At 39.4% G+C, this 21346-nt stretch overlaps 1 protein-coding gene across 10 annotated transcripts in view; it reads right to left on the reverse strand.

The window, feature by feature from the left end:
* LOC140666542 (protein turtle) overlaps positions 1 to 21346 on the reverse strand; it is a 223037-nt gene that overhangs the window by 60520 nt on the left and 141171 nt on the right. The window lies entirely within an intron of this gene.

A 21346-nucleotide genomic window follows, 5' to 3' on the forward strand; every position in this document is an offset into this window, starting at 1 on the left:
ATCACATACTCTCTTACTTTAATAAATAGCGCGATATATCCAGTGCAGAAAAAGTTATAAAATTAACTTATGCATTAAATGGATAAATAATGTAGTAGTATTCTACAGTAATCTGTAAGCGAATGCCGCGGTAAAGTTACACGATACCGTAAGCTTACAGCGCTCTTATTTATGATCACCGTCGGCTACTAATGCTGTAGCATCAATCAAGCGTTGTTACTCACTCTAGTGCTAAGCCAGATGGCAGATTAGACGCTTGCACTTCCCTCAAGAATTCACATAAGAGCGAGAGGGGAATTTAAATTCTTGCACATGCATCATTGCAACTGTCGACTGCAAATAACGTTCTTTTCGTATACTGTGTTCTACTACATCTTACACATACGAGTATATTATATCTTAGAGTTTAAGAAAATTATTATTATTTATAATCGGTAATGTGTAAGAGCTATCGCATTTTCTTGACTTTAAAAAAATATTTCATAGAAATAAATAATTAATTATACTTTATGCAAATACAGAAAGCATTGTGTATTGTTTATAGTTATTTAAGCATTGCAGGAACGGCGTATAATAATTTATTTATTTCGCACAAATGTCGCAAGTATTTTCTGTCAGGTAAACGTACAGAATTGACTTTTCGAACATACATTGGCGCTACCTTACTATCCTTGACTTTATAGCTGATATTATTCTCAGAGTAAAGTCACGTTTTATTACCTAGCATCAAACTACTCTAACTCTCAGATAACAGTGGATTCTTCCTGCATGACCGAGATTGGAACAGTGGAAAACTGTGATTCCGAATCAGTTTGCAAATTTAATCGTCGACTGTTTCGACCGAGAATATAATTACCGAGAAAAGCTATCTTTTTCCTTATTATCTTTTAATTAAGGTTGATTTATTTTTTTTCCAACATGTTACACATGTGAATGTCGGTTCTCCGATTAACGATATATTATATATTTTATCGATTGGACGATAGTATAAAATAGAGCAGCTTGCTTGCGAGGGAATATTTATCGCCTTTCTTATAAATATGGATTTAAATAGCTCGGAACGCGACTGCAAAATCGATTTAATAATGTGGAGCAGCGAGTGACCTTTTGACCAGAATCCGCCTTTTATCGACAAGTTATTCGCACAGTAAAGTCGTCTCGCATTTGAGGCTATTTCCAAAATCGAGAGTGTGAGAGCGATGTATAAACGAAGGTACATCTCGCGGTCGTTATCTTGGTCAAAGAGAGGAATATCGATGGATCGTACGGCTAGTGCTAATAAAAGGTGCAGGGCTGCACTGTTTCAACAATGGTACATGTCACCCACGCAATTGCGTCCCACCAAGGGGCTGCGACACCGGCTGTCATAACTCGTCTTCGTGTTTCTCGATTATTAGCACCGAGCCGATGGGACTGGCTAGTTTCTCTCTCTCCCTCTCTTTCTCTCTCCTTGCTTTCTCCCTCTTCGACCCATCGTGTTATCCCTTTCCCACCCGCACGTACAGTTTAACTACTCCACGATTCCCGTATATGATATCTACCAGACTCGGTTGGGCTATAAATCGAATCGACCGTGAGAAGCTTATTGCATTGGATGTGTCGACAGTTGAAATTCCAACGGGTAAACATAAGAAATCAGCTCGATAAAATCGCATCCGTTTCATTTCTAGAATAAATATTTTTTACATCAAGTTTTTTTTTTTTTTTTTTTTTTTTTTTTTTTTTTTTTTTTTTTTTTTTTTTTTTTTTTTTTTTTTTTTTTGAGGATAAGATTTACGTCGTTTATACAAGTTAAAACATTTTATCATAATATATTTATATGTGAGGAATAATAGACACAGCACACGAAGCTATCGAATCATTCGGTGAACGAGTTTTTTCATAAATTTTATATAACTCAATTTAGCTATCTATTCTATCCGATGTGCTGTCATTTTGGCACAAAACGAAACAGTCGGCTAATTGGCTTGCGTCAGGACTACATGTCCCATGTGACTTCATTCATTATCGGTGTCGGTCGACGGACCGGAAGCGGGGAAAGTATTGGTTCGCATCGAGCACCGGTGTATCGCGACGATTTTTCGGCCTTGTTTTGTACGTCCGTTGGGCGATGCGCGTTTCAACGTTGACATCGTTGCATTTCGCAACGTACGCGATACTGGACATACGTTTCCCGAAGTCGATACAGACCGGACGCGAGTGAATTACTCGTACGCGTACGCTAAATTGCCGAAAGTTTTCGCCCAATTTCACTGACGACGCGCGCGAACTTCCGTTGTGCAACCGGAACAACTATGCATGCGCTCGGAAGTTCGACTATAGATCTTCGTTTGCTTTGCGAATACATATGCATGTATGTATGTACATCTATGTATCTCCACGTGATATATACATATATGTATTAGATCTGTGCCTTACATTTAACATATTCCGGGTACAAAGTTCCGAGCATTCGTATTCACGCCAAGCTTTGTTAAAATTATAAATGTTACAAAAATTATATTGATGCGAGATAAAATGATATGAAAAAGATGCAAAGGATTTAACTAACCCTTTGAGTAACAGCGGGTCACCCAGAGACCCACCTTTTTTTTCGTAATTTTTTATTGTTTTAACTACTTTTTTTTATCAATAAATACCGGATTTTTTGTTTCTACAGAGTCTCTAGAACATCAATAAGTGTAAAAAAAATATAAACAGTCATTAATTGTTAATTGCAAAAATACCATATATAAGTTACAGTCAAAATTAGTACTTTTTTACGAAAAAATGCATTTTCTACTAATCTATTATGACAATAAATACGGCAATTTTTTTATAATCTTAGTACACTCTAAAGTATTTTTCAGAATTTTTTTAGAGTTTTTCACCGTGTTGTTTTTGTTAAATCCTCTTTTTTTGATAAAAAATATATAAAAAACAATATTTTCTGTTCTAAATCGAAAGTAACAGTTGTATTCTTTTTTAAATTTTTCCTCTGAAGGTTTTTTTAGATCGCAGAATCTGAATCTAAAGGAAAAAAAATTTAATTTCCAAAATTTAATACAAGGATCCAATAAAGCGGAAGTAAAATTTCGTCTGCCATATTAGATCTGCCATCTTGAATTTTGAAAATCTGACAACGGATTCGTAATCAGCGACCCCAAAAATTATATACCCTTATATACCAAATTTTATAAAATACTGACAGTTAAAAAAATTTGTGACTCAAAGGGTTTAATTTACCGATTTATGCATCCACGTGTTTATTCGTAACATAAAATACATAAAATGCTCTTTTTCTTTCTCTCTCGTTACGTACATTTAAAATGACGCAAATATTCTCGACCGTGTAAATCGCGTTTGAAAAATTGTTACGCCGAATATTCACGGCCAATTTCGTTGTGCGGCTGTCGGGCTGAACAATTCGATTTCAACGACAATCCAAATGGACCCGGTCAATTGTAAAGTTCCTACGTTAATGCATTTTTTTTTCTTCCTAAAGCATTCTGACAAGTATTTAAATTAAAATTTATGAAATAAAAATATATTAACTTTACATCGCGCAGATATCTCTGATTCGTATAACAATTACATTGATTATTATCCACGCAAACTTTCGAAGAGAGTTTGTCATATACCATGACAAACGACCAAACTCTTTAAAAAGTTCCTTTACACGGTTGTCCAACTTCTGCGGATTGTCGTCTCTCTTTTGACGGGAAACATAACTTTCTAAATTGGTTTGGGACAGAAGGGGCCAACTTTGTCATTAACCGTTTTTGCGAGCTTCCTCGCCATCGGCCATTCGCTCTTTCCGCGTTACATTACGAAATCGCGGGTTTTCTTTTTCTTTCTTTTTATTTTTTTCAATTTTATTAACCTGAACAACTTGACAGCAATCGCAAACGTAATTCTTCCGAATAATCAATATGCTAATAAATTAATTCCGCACGAAGACGCGATCGCCGAATACCATATCGAGTAATTAGCAAAGATATGCATATCCTAACATGACTAATTTTGCAGATGCTTGATAAATCTATATCGTTCCTACATATCGCAACAGCATATTCCACAAATTTCTCCAAGATCCCTCTAGGCTTAGCATGTATATTCACTGCAAGGCATTTACGAATGATCTTGTATACACATATGTATATCTGATGCGGCCTCGAGGCTTTTCAAGGTATCTCGCACTACGGTATATCTATCCGTCACGGAATCTGTTTGAACGTCCTCCTGCATCAATGATGAAGATGTTAATTATTACCGCCAAGGTTCGCCCGAAATAAGAAGATCCCCGTCGGCGCTAGAATTTCGGGATGGAAGCGAGGAATCCGAGGTCACTCTGGCAATAAACCGTCGTGTCTCTGCTATTATAAGCGAATAATACAGTTTATTTGGCAAGGCCAGTTTTGGCGAAAAAAAAAAAAAAAAAAAAAAACACTTTCTCGTTGAGAGGAAAATGTGTCATAAAGACGATGGTACGTCTTTATTGCTTCTAGCGCGGTATTTATAATTACATCTCTACATGTAAACTATGTTGTAATTGAAATCAATATTTCAATTACGGTTAAATCTCACTAGTAGAAACAGATACAACGCGAGCGATGTCGTAATATCGAAAATTTAATGTGCGTTAAACAGCATTGTAAATCAATGTAGCAAAAAATGTTTAGCTTGCGCTTGACCATCTCTCTTTCGGAAGAGATCCTCGATGAAAAAGTAATCGATCCCCGAGAAAAACTTTGTTAGGAGGAAGGTGCTTAATCTCGTGAACCGTATAATCCAGGCTTGCGCAATACGTTTCCTGAGTATAGTGCACGTAAATCGTTCACCTCAATCGGGAATCGATGGCATGATTCCGGGAATTCTGTTACAAGAGTTCGCGACTTCGAATTAGAGTCCAAGGTTAAACAACGGACGATAAAGTGATGTAATAGTTATAAGATGTAGCGAGATATAGGTATATCATTATTCTTTTAAGATTTATAGAGATCAACTTCCAAACTTTTTATTTATATCCTTTCGATATCAACGGATTATTTATGATTATTGTGTGATCTTGTTCTTTTTTCTCCTCTCCAATATCCTGAAACATTATTTCATCTCGCTTCCTATTTATCGTTCATCGAAGTTGCTAGCAAAATTTATCAAACTCACATTCGGCAGCAGTGAAATATACCCGTTATTTCCGCTGTCCCACACTTTGGAATAGATTTTTGTATCATCTTGTAGGGATCTCCAGGAAATCATTGACGGTACTGTTCGCGCGTTTAAGAATCGCAGAAATTTTTCGAGCATAAAACTTTAAAAGTTTCTTATGGTGCGTAGGAGATGCGAAATATAGATTTGAGAAATAAGGATCATAAGGGGAATAAGCGTTAGCATACTCAGTGGTATATTTTGGAACAGAGAACTCGCTGGCGATAATATCAAGAATAAGAAAGGAAAATATATACAATATTTGAAGCGAGACGATGAACAAAGCCAGATAAATAAAAGAAAAGTCATATAGTGGGAAAAAGTAAATGGATGGAGCAGGCAATAAAAATGTTGCTGATATATGAAAGTGGATATAAAGCAGGAAATAAAAGATGAAAGGAGACAAAAAAAAATAAAAGCAAACAGAGGTGCTAACGTATGCAGAAAAATAAAGAGAAAGTGTCAGAGAAGCTCGGTAACAAACACAGGCATTAATGAGAAACAATAAAAGTGTTGAATAACGGCGAGAAAAACCCGGCGAAGAAAAACGGCGAGGTAAAATAGTAAAATAGTAACTTGGAGAACAAAGTTAAGAGCGAAGAAGAGATGTTCGAGCGTAGAAGAAGCATTTGAGTTTCTTGAAAAAACACAAAGAGTAGATAAGCAGTGTGTGGCGAAAAGAACAGACGAGGGAAGGCAAGGAGAAGGGTTAAAAGTTACAATGAGAAAGGGTTAGAAGGATATATAAGAGCGAAACTTGAATACTCGGTGCTGAGCCGAAAATAGAGAGAGAGAGAGAGAGAGAGAGAGAGAGAGAGAGAGAGAGAGAGAGAGAGAGAGAGAGAGAGAGAGAGAGAGAGAGAGAGAGAGAGAGAGAGAGAGAGAGAGAGAGAGAGAGAGAGAGAGAGAGAGAGAGAGAGAGAGAGAGAGAGAGAGAGAGAGAGAGAGAGAGAGAGAGAGAGAGAGAGAGAGAGAGAGAGAGAGAGAGGAACAGAAAGTGGAAATGCTTTCAGATAGCGGATAGGAAGGAAACGGGCGTCGGGGAGACAGACAGCAGTTGGGGAAAGAAGGTAAGGGGCAAGAGGGAAGCAACATAAAAATAGGGGAAGAGAAATCCGTTTTATGCAAATGAATGTCCGAAATTCTCAGTGGAGCTTCCTGTATCGGCGTTCCGTGCCATCGCAGGAAGATCCTCTAACTTTGCGGTGCCGCTGCCGTCTGCCTTTTATCCTCTTTTAAATATCTCTGCCAAAATGAGCGGGATTTTTTTCTTTTTATCCGTCTTCTACGTCGCGGCGTTTAAAATCGCTCAGAATACAATTTATGCTTTTTCTGTTTAATTTTCTTTTGTTGTGTCTTGAGAAATTAAAAGGAAATTGCTTGTTATAAATTTTGTGAAAGCACGAATAATTATTCAAAGCATTTTTTCACACAATTTTCTATACGTACTTATCTACGATATATATATATATATATATATATATATATATATATATATATATATATATATATATATGTGCAACGATAAAATATGGTAAATAATAAGATAAATGTGTGTATACGTACGGGTATAAATATAAAGATAGGTGCAAACGAGTAAATAGAACAAACAACTCGCGTTAATTAGGGAACAATACAAGCCTGTCGGCCGCGAACAAACAAGGTGCGACATGTTCTATGCAAATCCTACCTCGTTGGCTGGAATTGACGTAGGAAGACGTCGATAACTCTCGGCAAGTCAAATCGACGTGCCTTAGTACTGCGTCGGGACGCACTTAACTCGATTGTAGTTAACGGGTAAGTTTATCCAGACAACGTCACGATAGTTGGAAACTACGCGACTTTGTTGCGCGCTTACAATGAGAATGACAAACGTAAACCGAAGATATGCTTTTATTTAAATACGAATCTCTGTAGTAGAAAGAGAGTAAAAGAATTTTTCTAACGTATACGTAATCAGTACCGCGTTAAAAAATTCACTTAATTTGCTAATCACTCTATATAATATAGACACTTGATATAATACTGTGCAGACATATCGCATCATGTTTCACGATAAAAAAAAAAATACTCTACTTGATGAAACGTTTTTATTTCATCAAATTACATTCCGACATGTTTTTCAAAGTATTTTTATTTTTAGATTATATACATACCTACTACATGATGCTAGATTATATTTTAGAACATTTGTATCTGTTTGATCACACATAGCGATCGTATTTTATTGGGCTTCAAAGTGTTTTTGCTTTTCATTTCACGTGCGCAATCGTATTTTATTGCACTTTAAATTTGAAGCGTTTCTGTTTTCCGACCGAACAATATGCGTCAATCGTATATTACATTACATATAAAATTTTTACCATTGAATTGCGTGTAAAAAAGCAATCTCTTTTAAAACACGATAAAGCCGAAACAGTTTTTTTTATTTATAAGCAGTTTCAATTTTTTTTTTATTATTACGATGCGTGCGCACTCGACAGACCGATAGGAGAGCAATCGCGAATTGTTTTGCGAATCTTAGATTACCCTTCGTGTCGAGCCTCCTGCGGAAGCGTATATTTCTGACGTGCGTGCGAGAAAGAGACATGCAAAATATCGCAGTCTTGCCCCTACGATAAAGAGCGATTTTCTCGGGACTCATATCGAGCTCTACGAAAGGAGGAAAGAAGGTGCACCGCCCTTTCGCCAACCTTAGAAAATTACGTAGCTACGCTGCGAGAGGGCAGAAACCAACGGTAAAAGCACCGTGATACACGCAACGACCGTCACTTTTCCATCGTGGAGAACGCAGTGTATCTCGAGTATTTAGTCGCGCGATAATGCACGACTCTATTCCGTAAGAGAGAGGAAGAAACGGAAAGAGCTTTCGACCAGACTCGCGCGATTTTCGCTTAAGGTGGTCGGCGCGTGGCGGCGATAGTGACAGGAGAGTCAAAGAAATAAAAGTGCATCTTCCCTTTTATACGTGTATGCACATCTATCGTCGCGTGATGCAAGCGTCTCGCATGCGTTGCAACGCGGAATTTCACATCACTCCGACAAAATATACGCCTCCCCGCCTTTATTATCGTGCGGAATGGCCTTAACAGTTCGCCATGCGATGTGGACTTAACAGACTTATTTCTGTAATATCCTATATATGGGAGATAAGGAAATGGGGTATGTATAATATTTCAATAGTATTTAAATGTCCCCCAAACTTCCAGATTTATATTTTAAAATTTAAAATAATAATAAAATAAAATATCGTTAACACGAAATATAATTCACTTAACCAGTGCGTGCATTGTAAGCATAAATCTCCGAGAATGAAGTTCAATTTATTCATTCTGTTCCATCAGACAAGCATTAAAATATATAAGCGATAATATTTTATTTCTAACAAATTATCTGCAGCTATGTCTTCATGTCGACGAAAAATCCATAAATAAAAGGCTATTAATCTGTCTGATCACGCATTTAATACTTCATTATTTGAAACTACACTAAAAACGCGTTCTGTTTATAAACTCATAAAATAAATCGCATTATTTATTATCCCGTAACAATTTTAAATTGCTCTTAATTCTTTAATATATAAATATATTTAATACACGTATATAAATTATATGGGTATAAATTTTGTATCGTGGTCGCAAATTCGCCACAATTTGTGCTTATTTTTTCACGAGGAAATAACGGAAAAAATACATGACAAAATCCTGCGCAAGCAAAATAATTGTACATTCGTGAAAAGCTATATTGAATATTTGCGGATGTGTGCGTACCATAAACATCAAAGTATTTGTCGGAGCAACGTCGATTTATACCACTGCGTGCAGCCACAAAACTCGCTGCCGCCTTACTGGCCGCAGCAACGTAAATTGCTTTTTTGCTCGATTATCGATCCAACGTCTAACAGCTAAACATACCGCCCTGTGCAATTTTGCCGCGTGCAGATTACAATCGCTCAAATATATGGCCTTATTACAACAAATTTATTTTAAGTACCGTTTTCTTGTGTTGTATCTTTCAGAATAAATATTTTCAAAGATACAAAACATTTTTAGGAAAAAAAAAATATATAAGGATTTTTTTAATTATTCATGATACTGTTATAAACTTTTTCGTTCTAAACTTTTTATGGATAGCTTTTTTAGCTAACAATAAGTTATTGTGGATTATCAATCTTTTATATCAAATCTTTTAATCGTTATAAAAATATTAAACATTTTGTAAATTCAATGGACGAAGAGCCACCGTGCTTTTCAAAGCACCTAGTTCGATTTGCAATATAATAATGTAATTATCGCAAAATGTGTCGTCATAATCCGCAATGTTGACTTCCAATTCAGTTGCAATTCTTTGTCTGATAATAAATGAAATAATAATTGCTTTGTCTGATAATAAATGAAAAATTATTTGTTTTATTACCGACATAACTTTTCAGAAAAGAATTGTATTAAAGTCTGCAGTTAACGCATAATCCTTATAGCGCTATATATCACGTGATATACTATCTTTTTAATTACAAATTTTTCAATGTGATGTATAAGTCGTATGAAAATTAGATATAAAAAAAAAAAGTCTGTCATTAGTACCCAGTAATTGCACAATTCTTACGTGTCACATACACGTGTATGTTCGCGTTAAGTAATATATAATTTTTTATAATATCTTCCTACCACATGTTGCCCCATTTTATCGAGGACATCGATTTTCCTCCGTTTTAGACCGCAACTAATGTGAGGCCTAAAGCTATAATATTCCGTCCACGCAAACGTATGTCGTCATCGCGATGCGTGGCATCGTTTATGAAAAGGTGACGCCAATATTTGCGGTGCGCCGCGTCGCGTGGCATCGTGAACCCCGTGAGGTATTTGTCGCGGGGGACGGTGGTGCTCCGGCGACGATTCGCATTACGGCATAACGACCGCTCCTGCCGCAAAACGCGTCGTCGACCGACGAGCCGCACGAGCGGCCGCAGCTGCAACTGCATCGCCACCTCGCCGACCGCAAAACTGCAGGTGGAAACGGCGCGGCATACCGATTCGCGCCTCTCGTAGGCGGCGGCACAAACCCTTTAACTCGGCTCCGGGATTTATACATTGTGCGATAGAACGGCGGTGGAACGTGCGCAACTATGTTGGGAAACAACAGCGAGAGGAGGGCCAAGGATCTGGAAACGATTGAAATTTCCGCGGTTTTCCGAAAGCCTGCGGGACCCGCCGAAAGGACGGCGCATTCCGGGGATTCCCGATAAAGCGAGCGCCCCGGCGGACGTCGTTGTCTGTAAACGGTGATTTCGCGGCGATCCTTTGACGCGAGATGCTCGAAAATCCCGAGGCTGTCTCGAAGGAAATGCGGGCGCCCGAGAGACCGGAACGGCGATTGATTGAAACTTTGAGGGAAGAGAATTCTGGACAGAGTCCGAGAGGAGTTTCCTTCGCAATCTAACATATCTTTGAATACCAGCTTTCGTAACGTTACATAACTTATCAAACGCGTTAAATCGTTTGATCAAACAACCTTCAACAGTTTTTAAATAAATACACACACACACACACACACACACACACACATATATATATAGACAATTATATATATTCTTTATGACAAATGCCAGAACTTTACAGTAAGAGAAAATCTGTATTTTTCTTAGACATTCAGCAACCTGGTTGGTATTTTAAAGTAACGAGGCTACGAGGCTACGAGTCGAGAAGTTGGAAAAACCGAGAAGCCTCGGTAGATGCGCGGTATTCTCGCTCGGTGATCGAGCTCTTCTTTTCGGTGGAGAGAATCGAGATAGTTAGAGAGAGGCGAAACGAAAAGGTGAATAAGACGAGCGGATCTTTCCTGAACAGAGCTTGAAAGGCAGGAGGACGGACGGAGTTCTCTATTGAGTCGGTCAGCAGCCCACAGATGCAATTGAATCGAACGTGCCAGAGGGAAGTGCACTTAGCCGTTTTGCTTGTCTCGTCTCGCTTCCGCAGAGTCGACTTCACGGGGGAGAGAAACGTGGGAGGGGTATGCAATAACCGCTAACTTCGCAGGACGAAGAAGGATTTAGGGGAGAAGGAGAAGGGAATTTACTTTCCTCCATGTTATATATTTCTCTCGCTGTGAAAGCCAATATAACTGGCGTCCAGTTGAGTAGGGTAGGTCAGCGGATCAGCCCGTGGTTCGCAGACTATGAGCAAGATCAAATTACAATGCCGTATTATAGTCCGCGCTGTCTTTGAATACAATTTAGGTAGATTTTCGAGGCTGCCTCTTGCCTCGCATTCCTTCGCCCGGAGACACAAGTTGTCACCATTCATGATTCGTTTGTGTTTAATTCTTTTCGCGCTTGATGTTTCCTCTAACCGCTTTTAACGGCGTGTTTTTAAAGCGTTCCGAGCGCTTTCCAACTTTTTCACGTAACTCGCAACGTCACTATTGATTACTGCCGTTTAAACGTCGCTCGTTTCCCCACGCGCGGCGCATGACTAGTAATTTCATTTGGTTGCAATCTGCATAATAAAGGCCGACGTTTAGCTAGATTCGGATGTTGAATTACACTCGTTGCGTGCCGGGCGAAAATCGTTAAAGTGTCCGCTCGGCTCGGCCCGGCTCGGCTGTTAAACGCGCGCAGACATATCCGTTGTTTTCGCCGACTATGAATTATTATCGTGCCACTTCTCTCTCAAAACGGGACGATATGCACCTACCGAAAAAAGTTTCGACAGGAGAAAGAAAAAGAGAGATGGAGTCTATATAAATTTCAGACGAGTGCATATGAAGCAGGGAGTTTACGAGAGACTTGGCGATGGACACGCGCGATGGTGGAAATAAAATGACGCTAATTAGGATTCAACGTGAAATGGTTAGAGGCATTGTCGTTCTCTTTAAATTGAACGCATTCTTCCATGTAACAACGAAATCTGAACCTCGCGATAGCTGCGACTTAATGACGCACGTTGAAATCGCGGTCTTTGAGAACGTGCAACGAGAGAAAGAGAGAGAGAGAGAGAGAGAGTTTCCTCGTAAATATATAACTTACTTGCGTCTCGGTGACGAGCGACGATTTAACGGGATTTAAATGTTTCGAAATGTTTCCGAGAACAGTCGAACGTGCCGTTGTTTTTGCCTCGGTCACCGATGAATATTCATTGGCCTCGCGACGACGTTAAATAGTATCAAGATGCTAATTAATCGCGAGTTTGATCGCGGTGAATTACTTCTTCGTCGCGCTACGTATCCCTGAATAATTTATAACAGTTCTCGCGCATCTGCTGAGAGAATAAGAGGTGTCATTGTATTGGCTGTTAAAAATGAATGCTGTTCTCATCTCCGAGCCGGTTGGTTTTAGGCTGAATATTTGTATTCTTACGTTAAATATTATATATATATATATATATATATATGTGTGTGTGTGTGTGTGTGTGTGTGTGTGTGTGTGTGTGTGTGTGTGTGTGTGTGTGTGTGTGTGTGTGTGTGTGTGTGTGTGTGTTTGATAAATACGACATAGATATTTTCTAATAATGTGTCTGATTCGCCAAAAAATTTCGGACAAATGTCAAATGTCGGAGACCCGATCAGCTACTACTTACAACGGCGGATGAAGCATCGTGCAATCGATGCGCAAACTATGGAAACACGAATAACTATGCTTAAGCGGTGTCTACGAGCTGCCTAAAGCAGACAACGCAAACTTACTTAACCATGTACTAAGTCTCGAACGACCTAGCTTGCATAATACCGGGATAGGATAAGTAGGCCAATGTGAGTGCAGCGGCGAGAGTTGACGGCGCGTGGGGACGCATAAAGGAAACTGGGAAGAGGGACGAGAAACGGACGGGGAGTGCTCATTCTGATAGTCCTACTGAAGTAACAGCCTCACTTTAATGAGAATGTCTCGCGAGGATATTTTTCTAAATTATACAGATGAGACGCGCGAGCAATTCAGGTATAATAACAAGCGCGTCGCACGTGTCTTTCAAATGCGTATATCACTGAAGGAGGCTATTATTCGGAAAATCGCTCAAGAGATGACATTAAATGTTATTAGTTCTGCAGATACATGTGATGGGTAGAACGACTTTGAAACGTACTTGAGGGGTGCTTCAGTTTTAGGGGATGATGGTCGTAGCGAGCACGAGAATCGACGATGGGGGCGAGCTTGAATTATGTCGGATACGCGAACGCGTTTAAATTCCGTTTAAAGGGTCATTAAGGCCGAATTAGAGCGGTAGCGTCCCGGGATCACCGACAATCCAAGAGCGACGTGAAGTGTACGACTGCCTCGTCGTAACTTTCGAATAATACGCCGCCGAGGGAGGATCTCTCTCTCCCTTTCTCTCTCTTTCCCAGGATGAAAGGAAGGATGCGGCAGAATCGGAGATCCCGATTCGCGCGCGCACGTTCTGAAATATTATATTCGAGATGCGCCGGCTTTCGACGACAACGCGACCCGCCCCGTCGAGACCAGTCGAGTTCCAGAGTGCACTCGAGTTCGGCACTCGCGTGTAGGCGGAGAAATTCGAGATTGATACCGTACTCAAAGCCAGCTAGCTCGCTCGCGAGACGCAATTTTGGCTCGTCATCGCGCCACTTCGCTGGAGATCTTGAATCCCGATATATCGCGCGCAGCTTGGAAAGCTCGACGTAGAAAGAGTTGTAAGCGGCATATTCTGGAAGTTACGATGTCATTGGAAAAGGATTCTTGTGCTAAAGATAACACACTCTAAATGCATGTGCCATGGAAAAGGTACGTATGTTTTGTAAAATAAATATGAAATAGAATATCGGTTATACTTTTTTTTTTTTTTTTAGATATTTTTCTCTTATATCAAAATGTCCAAAGACATATTCAAGGAGGTAATGTTAGAGAATTCATCAAGAAAATACAAAAATAAGCATAATATGAAACATGTGAGAACGATGTATGAATATTATATAACATAATATAATATGACATGTATCAGTATACGACAAATCTGAATATAAATGTGATTGCAATTGAGAGATAAACGATCATATTTATTTTGAAATATTTAAATAAAAAGTACGAGGAATACATTATATAATCATGACCAGAAGAGCAAATATATTACTGGGATTCGGATAAAATATGTACTTTTGAATTCAATATCATTTTAATAGCATTTATAATAACATATACGTTTTACACATTACATTTATGAAGCTTTTAATAAATCCGTATCACGCGGTTATTGTCCCATATTTATATAAAATGAAAGAGATCACAGAATATTGCGGACTCGGAGCTTGAACAGATTCTACATACAATATATTGCACGCACAATGATATTAGACTTGCGGTCTAGTCGCGGGACTTTTACAGGGCGACCACGTCATCGTACCTCCATCTCGATACTTAAGCACGCGGTAGACGGCGACTCGGCTGAATGGAGCTCGGCATCGATACAGCGCCGCGGAGACGAGACGTCGGGGACCTCGGCGGATATTTTTATCCTAAATCGGTTTTTTCCTCTTTCGCACAGCATCGCTTGGATCGATAGTCGACGCTAAAATTGTCCGCGTAACATCTGCGTAATACGCGCTGCTTTATTATTTTCGTGTCGCACGTGCGACGTCCGCGACGATTTGTACGGAATTTTCACACTCGCATTAGCGCATTTATAGAAGAGGACAAAATAGCGTAAAGTGATGTAATCGGATTACAAGCTTACGTATGGACAAGTAAATAAATGAGAGAGAGAGAGAGAGAGAGAGAGAGAGAGAGAGAGAGAAAGACAGAGAAAAAGACGAAAAATAAAAAGGAAAAGGCGGAATCGATGCCTGCTATTCGTCATGATATAAAAAGTACGGGAGTTCATAGAGGTGAACAAAGGAAAAATTGAGCACCGTCGGGATGAATAGGACCTGCTGGGTCATCGGCAGGGCTCTGCATAACATTGCCGGCGTTCCGCGTTGCCAGTTGCAGCGCGCAAAAGCGAATCAATTGCAGCTGAACAATCAGCGAGATGACATTTTTCAAAGTAAAGCTTCGCGTTGCATCAACACAGGGGTGGTTTACGGTTATCAAAACAAAAATCATAGAAATATCATCGATCAAAAGACACATATACTAGCGACGACTGGTTTTTAATTTACCTCACCTGCGTCGTCCCCGAGTGTCGGTTACAGAAGAGCTCGGGCGGTTACAAGGGATTCGCTTTAATTACACCTGACAGAGCTCGGCTCGGTTCTGCAGAGCGGCGGTTTCAATTACGGTGTTCATGATTGTAAAATGTAAATGTAATAGACGCCAGCCGCGGCGCGTTACAACGATACACACACCCATACGCATAAATATATGTATATACGCACATATATATATATATATATATATATATATATATATATATATATATATATATATATATATTTATATATATATATATATATATGTGTGCGTATGTGTGTGTGTATAATTGAGGGTTTTATGGAAATCGATTTTCCATAAAGCGTCACGTTGTCGCATTGCATTAGTCTGGATAAATCTGTGGTCGATGCGCCGCAGCTATTAAAGCGACGTTCGATTGTATGGCCTATGCGCTACCGATTTTTCTTCCATTTTTTAGCCGGAGGGAAGATTGAAAAAATATGTATGCCATATAGAGGCATACGAATCAAAAATCATGTTTCACAACGTTGCCCGCACGGTTTTCCGTATACATTATCCCTCATTGTATCGCGTCACTATTTATGATAAATCGCGCGTTATAAATAGATGTGCGACGACCACGTCGATTGGCTTGCTTCGCAAATAATCTAGTTCGAATTTTACTCATTCATCATTTTTCGTTATATCAACGGCCCTTTATGAACGCGAATTGAAGTTATTCGATAGGGTTTGCATTTCATGTGCGGTTAAAAATATCGGCGTTATGACATCGCGACTACTTGATGCACACATCATTTTTATCAAGATAATACAATTAAATTATTTCGTATCGTAGGTCCACCGTTACCCTTGACTAACGCAAAGTCAATCTTTCCAACGGTAAATTATTAACCTCGGACTAAATATACTTCCAGTTCATAAATTCAGTATGTCGATATTTCTTTTTACTGCACAAAGCGGCGGTTGTAAAGCTTGACATTCCTTCGCGCTATCCTTCTGACTTATTGCTGATAAAAGGTTTGATAACAAAAGATATCTCGATACAGGTCATTTTGATTTTTATCAAACCTTACCATTCTTGCATGTGAAGAATTCGTCTAGTCGTGAGCTTAATTGCGGCACCTACTGACTGAAAATCGGTTTTCGTTCCACGAACGATTAGAGAAGTCCCAGTGCGACTAGATCGTTCGCGATGTTGGTACGTGAGTGAGGCCACGACGACCAATCGCGAAGATTAGTTGTGAGAATGTAGTTTTAACGACGTCGTGGCACGGAAGCTCACGCGAAACGAGAAACGAAGTTATGTGTGCTCGAGTTTTTTATACAGGATGCACCGGAATTATACGGTATATTTTCCATAGATATAGCAGAGGCCAAACTGCGTCCATATATGAAAGAAAAATTACAAACTGATCGACAGGAGACCTTCTTAAAGCGTTCTTATTAAACAATAAATCAACACTACAATTCGCCATGAAATCTACGGTAAGGTAAAAAAATAGCCATTGATTTTTAAACACCGTGTACAATCGTATCATGCACGTACGGGACTTGTCACGAGTGACGGGTTTGTGTCTGCTTAAATATAGAGGTCAAAGTTGCACGGTTCATGGAAAGCACCACACCGTGGCGGCGGGAGACCTTCAACCCTCGACCTACGGAAACCGCCGTGAAAAGCTATCGCGTGCCGGCGCAATCGGCGCGCGATCATCTCGCGCGAGCGCCTTCGATCGGCTTCTTGTACTTGCGTCGGCGCTCGAAGGACAGATTATGTCGAAGCGCGTGGTGGACTCTGACATTTCGGGGCGGGAAGGCGGCGAACAAAGTTCGCGCACACGGGCGAATTAAATCAGTGTACCCACCCGCCGTGAGACTTGACGCTGAAAAATAGCATCACCTCGAGCGCTGTCGTAAATTTATATTTTACGGACCCTCGACCGCCGAAATTAATTCGCAGATGATACGCGATTTATACTGGCTTAATTTCCAAAGAGCGTTAAATAATCCTCAAATATATATTTAAAATCGTTACCTTTTTTATCTGTTGCATATTGTCAATTACTATCGTCCTATGCGGATCTCGTCGTCTGTGCTTTGACACGTCGCTTTCGCGTTTAAACAGCACGCGATAACTCAGCCGATGCAATTGTGCGGGCGGATAAAGGTAAACTGCATTCGTTATTCCGTGTTCGTTTTGCGCGAGCCGCGTTGCAGAAATTTTGCCGCTTTCGCAATTTAACGAGCTGGGGCCCGCTCGAACGAACGAACGAACGAACGAACGAACGAACGAACGATGCATCTCGTGCCACCGCAATTTCGGCAGCCGGTGTCGATCAACCCTCTCTGAGAGCTTATCCGCTCTAAACCAGCAAGGTACTCTCTTGAAAAAAAAAAAAAAAAAAAATTCGGCTAGGAATTTTCTCGTTGGTGGCAACCGAGTTCGCCATCCCTATCGGCCCGATAATACTTCGTTGTCGCGCGCGCGTCACATCCGCCATCCCATTGCTTTGACAGCGACGATACACCGACGATGATGCAACCCCCGGTCGATCGTCCCGCTGCTAAACTCACGTTTTGTCCCGTCATACAAAAAAAATAGAGAGGGAGAGAGAAAAAAAAAAAAAAAAAAAAACAAAAACTCGCCGATAAAAGTGACGCTACATTGGAGGCGCGATTAAATATCGCGCTCGATGTCCAAAGCGGCGGCGATAGTCATTAATGGGGGGACGCGCGCGACACGCGTTACCGGGGACTGCCACTCTCGTTAATACAGAGATCTAGCTCGATGGACGGCGGCTCCCGGTGAAAAAGCGCTTTAATCCGAGCCGCGCTCACGCTCTCGCAGCGCTCATCGGACGTTTCCTTTTTTTTTTTTTTCTTTTTTTGCACCTTTTTTATTTGTCCGACAATAAAGCAGCTTAATTGCTCCGCCGAGATCGGATGTATTTGAACGAGACGCGGACGTGCTCCGGCACGCGATCCTCCGTGTTCGAAGGATATCGAGGCCGTGGTATGTACAAATGCCCTTTCTCCATGTGGATGCGACGGCTTATGTATACCTAAACACGAAAGCAAGCGAGGTGACAATCATGAGCCATGCTCCGAATGCAAATTACACCTTTTAAGATCAAAGTCGAGAGACGTTGTACGAATTGAACGTAGCGTGTAAGAGAGAGAATATGTACTTTGTGGAATTTATATATATATAAATTTACCATAAGACTACAGATTTGCATTTTTATATACATATAAAATACAATATAAAAGCAAATATGTAGCCTTATAGTCAATTTAGCTTCTTTGAGAACAATGAATTTCTTTCCTGCTTGTTAATAAGTATATATATTTATTTACGTATTTCATGTACAAAACGTGAAAATCATTGTTAAGTTTTGCAACTTGACAACGCGTTAATCTCGAGAGAGAGAGAGAGAGAGAGAGAGAGAGAGAGTCGTTGCACGATATCATCGCGAGTAAGTATATACCCAGGTGAAACGATCTAAAACTGATTGCACAGAGTACTGCTGGAGCAACAACAGTGTTAGTATCTGTTAACGTCGAGAATTTCGACAGTTTCGGCGGGTCAAGTGGGATTAAACGAGAATTCAGTCGAGAAGAACGGAAGGGAGGATTGCGATAAAACAGAGGACTATTCGCGGCCACTGCGAGGAACACAATGTATTTTTCTCTTTGCACACCCATCCACTGTACTACTCTGTAAATGTTTAGTTACAATACAATTAACGAGAGAAAGTTTCCGTGAATAACAAGAATGAAGAGTGCGAAAAAAAAAAATGATTATGTTATAATACTAGCGTCTCAATAAGATATATTCTTTTTTCATTAATACTTATTTATTTTACTTCAAAATTTTGTAGATAAATGGTTTTCAAGCATAACAGCCTGCCCTGAATTTGCGTTATATATTTTATAAAGTACTGCACAAGAGAAGAGGACAACATTTCCAAGAGTTTAGTCGCTAATTGGATAAATTCGTCGAACAAAGGCTCGTCATCATCGTCGTTGTGATTTCTTCGTCCATCTTGAAAGTACGCCGTAAAAGTCTCATCAGATTCCCGATACTTGTGATTACGTGCTCCGCAAAAATTATTGCGCCCAGCCGGCGTATAAGAACGGACGAGCGGAAACAATAACCGGACGAAGGTCGCAGATTTAATTACAAGAAATCGCCAAACTTCCACCCGGGTCCTCTCCTTTGTGCCCAACCCCCGCCCCAATGCCTTAACCTAATTCAACTTAGGTTTTGCTGGCCGACCAAAGCGGGCTGCTGTCGAGCGAAGACTAATGCTCGTCTAACTGATCGTTTCTGCGCAACATGCACTGACTCATTTCTGGCGAAAACGAGTCTCGAGGGGATTTTTTCTCCTGAACTCGCGCGACGCGACGCTTTTACCTGCTTACATCGGCAGAAAATTAGCTTGGCCAGCTTTCGGCGAATATGGCCGGTCATCTCGTCTCGCGTCGTAAAACTCGAATTGCCGTAATAAACTGCATCTACCGGACTTAAAATTGACGTCACTCACATCATACCACGTTATCCTTAGGATTTTATTATGACTCTGGTTGTAAAAAAGTTGCCAGAAGTTGTAATCAAAATCATGAGGCAAAGTTTACAGTGCAAGCGCATAGTATAATTGTGCGCTTTGATAATCTTAGAAGTGTATCTTTAGAATGTAGAGCTCGGACGTAAAGAATCGGACGGTAGAAACATCAACGTGCCATACATAAATTATTAAATATAATTAGAAAAAAAGAGTATAAGAGAATTATTGCAAAAAAGAATTTAGACATCTCTAGAGCTTATTATATAAATTATATTTTAACTAATTAAAATTAGCTTACTACGCGCGCGATTGGCTCCGTCGGGCACCGAACCTGTCCTTTGTACATTCCCTGGATCACATCCAAACGATAGTAAAATCGTCGTCGACAGACGACTCTCGGCTATCACAATCGATATAAAATTATACGAATCCTTTAATTTACAAAAGATTCAAGAAACGTGATCAAAATATCTATCGGGAATTAAAATTTTATGCAAAGTCAATACGACTGTCATAATGTCTATAGCAGCACATATTTTATTTCATATTTTTTAAAAGCATAGAAATTGACTAACCAAGCATAAAAATGATTATAAAGTTGATGAATGTAGAATAATTTATTTGTTTTCCAGCTGAAGCATAGCATAGCTTTCCTGTCAATAATTGTTGCAGATAATTCATTTCAATGGAAAGCGTTTTTAAACCGCGCGTCTATTTGTATTGCATGATTTCTCAATATTCTTGTATGAAAAAACAGTTATTTAATACATATTTTTCTAGAATGTATATACATTATATTTAAATACTATTTGCTTTCGAATACCACAAGTGATATGATGTCAACATATCACCTACTTTTCGTTATTTTTTTAATCTTGTTATAAAATATTTTTTTCTATTTTAATAGATTTTTCTTCTTCAATATTTCTATACATATGCAACATTTTTGCAAAGTGCAACAATTAGATTCGTAAATATTTACCAACGCAATATTGCGAGCACAATTTCTGTTTTCTATTTTTACTTCAATATGTGTCCATAATTCTCCCATCATAAAAATCCATTTTTCATGGATTACATACGCGTTCGATATTTACAAAATGCTCTGACAAATCAACGAAATGTTTATTCATCACGAACAATTTTTATCACTATCGAAACCAGTTACAACTGCTGTCGGAAATCACGTCTGAACCGTAAAATTATCGAAACACAAATCAATTTAAAATCATCTCCGCTAATTAGCAAAAGTATTGCATATATGTCATGCAATATGTTTACGAATTTGCATTGCTGTTAATTTTACGAGGTTAATTGCGCGAGACTTTTCGTTTATGAAATAAAATACAAGCGCGTGGATTTCAGGATCATTGAAATAATTAATATTATTCAACGATGGAATTCGTGCATTATACATTTCTTTTTTCCATTTTAAATCTTCTAAAGAAAAAAAAAATATCTTCATTAAATAGAAATACAT

The sequence above is a fragment of the Anoplolepis gracilipes genome, chromosome 6, assembly GCF_047496725.1.
Source record: "Anoplolepis gracilipes chromosome 6, ASM4749672v1, whole genome shotgun sequence".
Taxonomy (NCBI): Eukaryota; Metazoa; Arthropoda; class Insecta; order Hymenoptera; family Formicidae; genus Anoplolepis; species Anoplolepis gracilipes.